Source organism: Corvus cornix, chromosome 21, assembly GCF_000738735.6.
Source record: "Corvus cornix cornix isolate S_Up_H32 chromosome 21, ASM73873v5, whole genome shotgun sequence".
NCBI classification, from domain to species: Eukaryota; Metazoa; Chordata; class Aves; order Passeriformes; family Corvidae; genus Corvus; species Corvus cornix.
In genome coordinates, this window is record NC_046350.1 from 4,730,069 (window position 1) to 4,738,133 (window position 8,065).

The following is an 8,065-nucleotide window of genomic DNA, read 5'->3' on the forward strand; positions in this document are numbered from 1 at the left end:
AAACCCAAAAAAAGAGAGAGAGAGAGAGAAAAAAGAGATTTGCATTATACTTTCAACCTCCCCCCCCCCCCCTTTTCAGCTGTCCTGCACATCCAGGAATGTTGGCCGAGGGGATGGAGGTGGGACAGCACGAAGAAGATGCAGAGTGTCTCATCCAAGAGCTCCAGTCCCCCGTTTCTTTGGTCCTCTGGCTGGGTTTTGCCCTGCTCTGCCCCTCCCGTGCCTAGAATGGCTGGGCTGGGCACAGGTTTGGCTGGGGACTGCTGCCAGCGGGGGCGGGGAGAAGGCACAGTGTCCCTTTTGGTTTTGCTTTGGTTCACGTTCTGGGGAGTTGCTGCAGGGGAAGGAAGTGCTGGGGATGTGTAAGGGGTTTGTTGTTTGCAGTGCTGTCCACTGAAAACCTGCCTTAAGCAACCCAATCTCAGAGCCAGGGGGATGGGGCTGTGAGGGCTCAGCCCGGGCTGGTGCCGCTGGTGTGGTGGCACTTTTGGTGGCAGGGCTGCTGTCCTTCACTGGAGGAGGGTGGGATGTGTCAGATCTGACTTGTCCCTCTGCTCATAAACACCCCCCGCCCTTTGCCTGGGAGGAAAGGAGCTGCTCTGCCCCTTTTCTTGTGGGGTGAGCCCGAGGTCCTGGTTAAAACACCCCAAAACCACTGACAGCGCAGTGAGGGGGCCCTGAACAGCCTCACTGCTCCTGCACATCAAACACCCCCCTTGCCTGTGGGGCTTGGCTTGAGGGACACACAGAGACTTGGGCCTGAAGCCAAACTCCTCTCCAAACATCCCAAATGTCCCCAAGGCTGAGTCAAAGGGTGAGGATGCTCCGATGTGGTTTTGCCTTTGCTTCCCCTGGTGTGGATTTCGAGGCTCTGAAAGGAACCTCCCCCTCCAGAGACCTCCTTTACTCCCAGGCAGAGGGGTCTGAAGGTGCTGGAAAGCCCACGGTGGTGGTGTCTGGTCCCTGCTCTGGTCCTGTTCTCCTGAAGGCAGCAGCAGCAGCAGGGGAGCCCAGGCTGTGGGATGTGCTGGGCAGCACAGCCAGGGTGGGGAGAGGGAGGATTTACTGGGAGGGAGGAAGGAGGAGGGAGATGCTCTCCCCAGGAATGTGACAGCCCTGAGCCCCCATTCCCCCTTCATCCATCGTTTTGTACTGAGTGGGTTTGGCTGAAATGGGGAAAACACCCAGAACTGAAGGATGGGGAGAATTGCCAGAACCTCTCCTTTCTTCCACGGATTCCTTGACACTCTGAGTGGCCTCCTGCTGTTTGATGGCAGGGAAAAGGACACCACGACTCCTGCCCTTCCCTCCCTGCTCCAGCTTCTGTGTCTTGGGTTTTTTTTTTCTATTTCTTATGCCCAGTTCAGTTAATTACAAGCCCCCAAACTACCCAAACATTCCCATTTCTCTGCCATCCCCACCTTTGCTATTCCCTAGTGCCTCTTGTCTTGGAGCCCCAGGTTCTTTCTGGACCTAAACAACTGCCTGGTCCATTCTTGTGTCTGTTTGCCTGTCTGTCATTCCTGGCTGTGATGTCTGAAATTCCTTAGGATCTAAGGAACAACTTTTCCTTGAGCAGCTCCTTTCCCTTGCAGCCTCCTGGCAGGGAAGAGCAGGGACTGTGTTATCAACAAGTCCTCAGGGGGGACAGCATTTTGTAGGGGAGGAAATTCCATCGTGATAAGGACAAATATCGAGTCCCTGGGATTGGTTATGGGGGGAGGAAAAAAAGCACTTTAAAAGTAATTTTTCCACTTGCAGCCTCTCACAAGAGAGACTTAAGGCAGTGACCTAAACTCAGACTGAATGTAAAGCCTGGCTCTGCCCTGCTCTAGCAGCTGACCTTGGTTGAAATATCATTACAAATGGAACAACTGGAAAGGGTGAATGGCTCACACCCATTAAGTTTGATCTGTCTGATCCACAGCAAAATTTTATAAGAATTTGAGGCTCTGGAAGAAAGAGGGGGAGAAAAAAAAAAAATCTACACAGTAAATATTCCTGCTGTTTAAAACCAGAGTTTTAAAAAATCTGCAGCTCTCTCTTGCTCACACTTAGGCAAAAAAATAAACCAAGAAATTCTCTCAGTGCAGTTAAATTTACTGGGAGTAACTCACTGGTCTGTAATCCAGGGAAAGCAGGCAGGTTTTGTTGAGCAGGGTCGTCCCAGCACGCACTAAACCAGCGGGATTAATCCTGGGGAAACGCTCCTCATCCTGAATGAACAAGGGCCAGAATTCCTCCCCGTGCAGGGTGGGAATCCTGACCCAGCACATCTGGGATGGTTTCAAACTCCTGGGCAGGGACACCAAAACCAGGAGAGTTTTTCCTGAGAGCCTCAGGTCTGCCCTGTCTCCTCTTTGGGGAACGAGCTGCCAACGGGAAAGCAGAAGTGAAGGAGGCAGCTGGTTTTGGGGTGTTACAGACAGTTTAGGGGTATTGCAGTGGGGTTTGAGGTATTACAGCTTATTTTGGTGTGTTGCAGCTGGTTTTGGAGTATTACAGCTGGTTTTTGGTGTGTTGCAGCTGGTTTTGGGGTATTACAGCTGTTTTTGGGGTATTACAGCTGTATTTGGTGTGTTGTAGCTGGTTCTGGGGTGTTGCAGCTGGTTTTGGGGTATTACAGCTGTATTTGGTGTGTTGCAGCTGGTTCTGGTGTGTTGCAGCTGGTTTTGGGGTATTACAGCTGGTTTTGGGGTGTTGCAGCTGGTTTGGGGGTATTACAGCTGATTTTGGTGTGTTGCAGCTGGTTTTGGGGTATTACAGCTGGTTTTGGGGTATTGCAGCTGGTTTGGGGGTATTACAGCTGATTTTGGTGTGTTGCAGCTGGTTTTGGGGTATTACAGCTGGTTTTGGGGTGTTACAGCTGGTTTTGGGGTATTACAGCTGGTTTTGGGGTATTACAGCTGGTTTTTTGAGTGTTGCAGTGGGTTTTGGGGTATTACAGCTGTACTTGGTGTGTTGCAGCTGTATTTGGGATATTACAGCTGTATTTGGGGTGTTACAGCTGTATTTGGGGTGTTACAGCTGTGTTTGGGGTATTACAGCTGTTTTTTGGGGTGTCGCCGAGCCAGCATCACCCGGCAGCCCCTTCTCCCCTGCTGCCACCATCCCTCCTGTCCCTGCCCCAGCTCCTGAGCCGATGCTGCTCCAGGCTGAGCCCTGCCAGCCCTGTCCCTTGTCCCCGTGTCCCAGCGGGGCCGCTCTGCCGCCGCCCCGTCGCTCTGTGCATGTGTTTGTTTTGTTTCTCTCTGCTCGTGGGGGTGTTTTCTCCTCGTCGAATTGTCCCCGCTGTGCTCGTGTTGACTCGTTTGCTGTTCTCTTGCCTCTGATCCAGTCTCCATACACACCCCAAAAAAAAATAACACACCAAAAAAAACCCCAACCCCAATAACAGCAACACCCGAACCCAGCAACAACCCCAGGCAAAGAGGGCTGAGTTGGGAGCAAATTTGGCAGCAGGGAGTGGGCACAGCAAGGTCAGGGCTGGGCAAGGAGCTGGGCAGAGCCTGGGGAAGGGAAAACAGGGATGAGAAGTGTGGGAAGTGCAGGACAGCGGAGTGGGAAGTGTGGGCCCCGTCTCAGCGCTCGCCCGCCAGATGCTCCGGGGGAGGCTGCAGGCTCTGGTGCTGGGGGGGATCTTGTGGGGTATTTTTGGAGCAAAGACACAGCTCAAAACTCCATGTGCTGGTTCTCCAGAGCTGGGATTGGTGCTGGGAATGTTCTCCTGTGTTCCTGGTGTGAGGAGCCTCTCTGGGAAGGTTCTCCTGTGGTTTTGGTGTGAGGAGCCCGTCTGGGAATGTTCTCCTGTGTTCGTGGTGTGAGGAGCCCCTCTGGGAATGTTCTCCTGTGGTTTTGGTGTGAGGAGCCCCTCTGGGAACGTTCTCCTGTGGTTTTGGTGTGAGGAGACCGTCTGGGAATGTTCTCCTGTGTTCCTGGTGTGAGGAGCCTCTCTGGGAAGGTTCTCCTGTGGTTTTGGTGTGAGGAGCCTCTCTGGGAAGGTTCTCCTGTGGTTTTGGTGTGAGGAGCCTCTCTGGGAACGTTCTCCTGTGGTTTTGGTGTGAGGAGCCCCTCTGGGAACGTTCTCCTGTGGTTTTGGTGTGAGGAGCCCCTCTGGGAACGTTCTCCTGTGGTTTTGGTGTGAGGAGCCCCTCTGGGAATGTTCTCCTGTGGTTTTGGTGTGAGGAGCCCTGGCCTGGCTGCCTGCACGGGGAATGGTTGGGAAGGAGAGGTGTGGAAAGCAGAAATCCATTGCCTCACCCAGTAGCTCTTTTTTAAACTCAAATCCCATCCTCAGTTCTGGCTCTGCTGAATAAACCCCTGGCCAATATAAACAACAAACAGTGAGAAGGGCCCTTCCTCTTTGAGGAACAGTTTGGGAAGGTGTCTCCTGTATCCCATCCACGCATCCATCCACTGTGCCCTCTCACTGCTGAGCCAGCCAGGGACACCTCAGCTGGCCCATCCGGCACCACCTCATCCATAAGAAGCCCAGGAGAGAGCCTGGGATGGTGTCCCAGGCACTCACAGCACGCTGGGGTGGGTTTAGTTACTCTCACTGCTGTTCTACCTCATTTTCTGGTTGCATTTTCAGCTGGGGGAAGAAGAATCCCTGCTAAAAAGGGGTGTTGAAAACAGCCACTGAGGTGATGAAGGCACTGGAGCATCTCTCCTTTGAGGGAACTGGGAAAGCTGGGACTGATCATGCTGGGGAAGGATCAATCGCTGTAGGGAGGGTGCAAAGAAATGGGAGCAGGCTCTTTAAGAGGTGTCCAGTGATGGACCAGAAGCACGAAATGAAACATGGGGGGTTCTACTTGAACATCCTGCACGTGGTGAGAAGGGAGGGTGATGCTCACCTGTGCTGGAGGGAGAGGCTGGCAGGAGCTGAGGGGCACAGGGAGCTCAGTGTCACTTCAGATCTCACCTCCCAGCACTGTTGAACATCCAGCCCGGCATTGATGAAGAGGTTTGGGTCATCACAGAGGTGATGAAGCTTCTTCTGCATTTTCAGGGGGCTTGGAGGGTAAAAACAGCCAACAGAACCTCCCAGAGCACCTCTGGATGTGGAAGAGCAGAAGTTCTTCCATGATTAGAGCATGTGGTACAAATAGAGACACTTGGAGCCATCATTTTCCAGCCTGGATGCACCGGTGGGACAGTTCTGTGTTTCAGTGAGCAGCAGTGGGACGGAGAGCAGGGAATTATCTGTTGGGCAGGGACACAGGACTGCTGCTTCCACCCTGGGATGGGGTGAAAGTGAAAAGTCCCCTCAGCCCAGCTCCCTGGGGTGGCCAGGAGGACAAGGAGCAGCAAGTGAACTTCCTGAAGGAAATAAAAGACTCAAACAAAAAGAGCCAGGCCTGTGCCTTCCCTGCAGGTGGGGCAGAGGAGAGGGAAGCAGAGGAGTGGGAAGATGTGGCAGAGTCAGGAGGAGCCGCTCGGCCTGGCTGGGCTGTGGGGGTCCTGCTCCGGGTGTTCAGAGCTCTGCGTGTCCCCACGTGTCCCCTGCATGGAGCCCGGCCCTCCTTTGGCACCTCCAGCCATTTGCACTCGTTTCTTTTGCAGTTTCACCTCTCGGCATTCCCAGCAGGGCTGACCCCGGGGTGGCTCAGTCCCAGCTCCCACCGAGGCAGAGGAAGCCCTGCACTCACTGCAGGGAGGTTTTTCCCTTGTGAAACACCAGGACAGAGCTTGGAGTGCTGTTTTCCCTGATCGTTAATCCCTCTTTTCTTTTTTTTCCTGCACCCAAACCACTTCTGCATGCAGCAGGCAGGGAGAGGCACAGCACAGACTACCAGAGAGAGAGATTAAACTCTGCTCCGAGTCTAATCACAGGATAATCTCTACTGTGGTTGAAAAGCAATAATGGCTAATTTTTTTACTAAATACACTTGCACAGGCAGATGTCACCCAGGGCTTGTGCTCTCCAGTGGCCAGAGGGGGTGGCAGCCTGTGCTGAGGCTCCGGGGAGCAGCTGAAGGTGCAGAGAGCTTGGGGTGGGGGAGGCAATAGAAAAAGCACACTGTGATTTTATTTGGGTCAACGAGTGAGTGTATTTCAGCCATTCCTTCCCTTTCAATAAGATGTTTGTATAATAGAGAACCAGTTCAGCTCCTGGAACTAAGCCCGTCCTTTGCTGTTTGTCAGTAAAATAGTTTTTTGCATGTTTTTTGCATCTGAGTGGTTTTTCCAACCCTTTGAAGCCAGTGATTCCCCCTGGGGCACAGCTGGGGCACCACAGAGCAGCAGCTCCCCGGTTTGGGGCAGGGGGGTGACAGGAGGAGGTGCAAACAAGGCTGGGGGGCGGGGTGGGAGAGCTGTCCTGACCTCTGAGTTCTGTGACATCACAGGACACTGTCCCAGATTTTCACCTGCCTGGCTCCTGCTCGCTGGGATAACAGGGGAGCTCTAAGATCTTTAAAAGAAGATAAAATATTTCACTAAATTTTTTAAAAAATATTAAATATTAAATTTAAATATTAATATTAAAATGTTTCACTAAAATTCACTAAAATTCTGGATGCAAGCTGCCTCCAGAGAGGAGCCTGGGCCTCTCCTGCCCGTTGCCTGCAAGGGCAGGAAAGGCAGGAAGAGGGCAGGAATCTCAGGCCTTTGGCATGGAAAAGTGGGATCATTTCCCATTCCAGCAGTACTGGAATCTGCCACCATGAACCAGTTCTTCAGCGTCTCCCATTCTGCTCCTTGCTGGCACAGGGCCACCCACACAGAACAGCTCTGACCCTGCCACAAAGGTGGTGATGCAGGACTGGTTCCACGAGTCTGGGCACAGCTGGGCACATCTGGGCACGTCCCAGGCTTGGTGCAGACAAAGCAGAGCAGACAATAAACCCCAGCACCCGAGACAAGGGCTGATAGAAGATTCTGAGTGGTTTTTCTCCACCCAAAGCACAAGCACAGGTTGGCAGGGAAGTGTTTCCCGGGGAGATTCCCACCTTCCCGAGTCCCAGAACAGGGACACGGTGCCAGGGCAGTGTGTGGTGCTCACATCCCTGTGCTGCCACAACGGGAATCTCCTCCCAGCCTTTCACATTCCAAAGCAAATCCTTCAATGGATGGCAGCTGGGAGTAGCCAGAGCTGGCCAGGCTGTAAATCTGTCCCCCAGCTGCAGGGCTGAGGCACCACGACCACGTTTCCAGTGGCAGGGCCAGGATGGGAGTGATGGATTGCCCATGAATCCATCTGCTCTGGGATTTGCTCTCCAATGCAAAATACCATTTTAATAAAGTGCTGCTGGCTCATAACTCAGTGTCAGGAGAGGAGATAACCTCAGCCTGGGGTTGTCAGGCCCTGCCTGGAGTGTTAAAAAGCTGGGTGCCACCTCCACGGGGACAGCAGTCGCCCTGCAGCTGGCAGCGAGCCAGGGACAGATCCCTGCATTTAAACCTTGGATGGGGCAGGAATTGAGGATGACAGGCAGCCTTTCTTCCCCTTCCTGTCACCTTCCACAGGAGCAGCAGCAGCGACAGCAACAGCCCGAGGTGTCCAGCGGGCAGCAGGGCATGGAAGCACCTCGCTGGCAGCCAGGAAAGGGCACAGGGAGAGGGGCAAGGAATGGCTTGGGAAGGCAGAATTAGGAGAGTTGGGAGCAAAAGGGCCTGGGATGCACGTGCCCAGCAGCTCAGGGCACAAGGTGTGAAGGAAGGAAGTGTGTGGGAGTGGATGGAGAACTGTGTTCCCTGTGGAAATGAAAAGGGCCACCCAGCAGCAGCGGGCACAGGTCTGTGCCTTTCCTTCCATGCACTGGGAAGAGATGGAACTGGGCTGGAAGACTGAATCCAAGGAAAACAATTTGTCCACAGCACCTCTGCCCCTCTGTACCTGCCTCACCTGGCAGATGGAGCACCCTAAATCCCCTCAATCCTCCTCCAACAGGCTCAACCTCTGTTTTTTCCTGCTCCACCTCCTCGGTTGTCCCAGCCTGGGTGCCAGCTCCCCCTCTGCTTCCCAGGTGGGATGTGAAGCATCTGTCACTGAGCAGGAGCTGGATACAGGCTGGATCCACGCTCCTGGGCACACCCAGCCCTGCTCCTGCTGCCAAGG

The 8,065-nt window shown here is 53.7% G+C and overlaps 1 long non-coding RNA gene across 2 annotated transcripts; it reads left to right on the plus strand.

The window, feature by feature from the left end:
* Positions 1-9: 9 nt before the first annotated feature.
* On the plus strand, positions 10-6,171 carry LOC120411110. 2 transcript variants are annotated; one of them, XR_005603528.1, is made up of 2 exons: positions 10-3,801; positions 3,962-6,171. It is a non-coding gene; the product is annotated as an uncharacterized LOC120411110 (long non-coding RNA). The 2 variants fall into 2 exon arrangements; XR_005603527.1 differs by lacking the exon at positions 10-3,801 and adding an exon at positions 3,815-3,881.
* Positions 6,172-8,065: the final 1,894 nt, after the last annotated feature.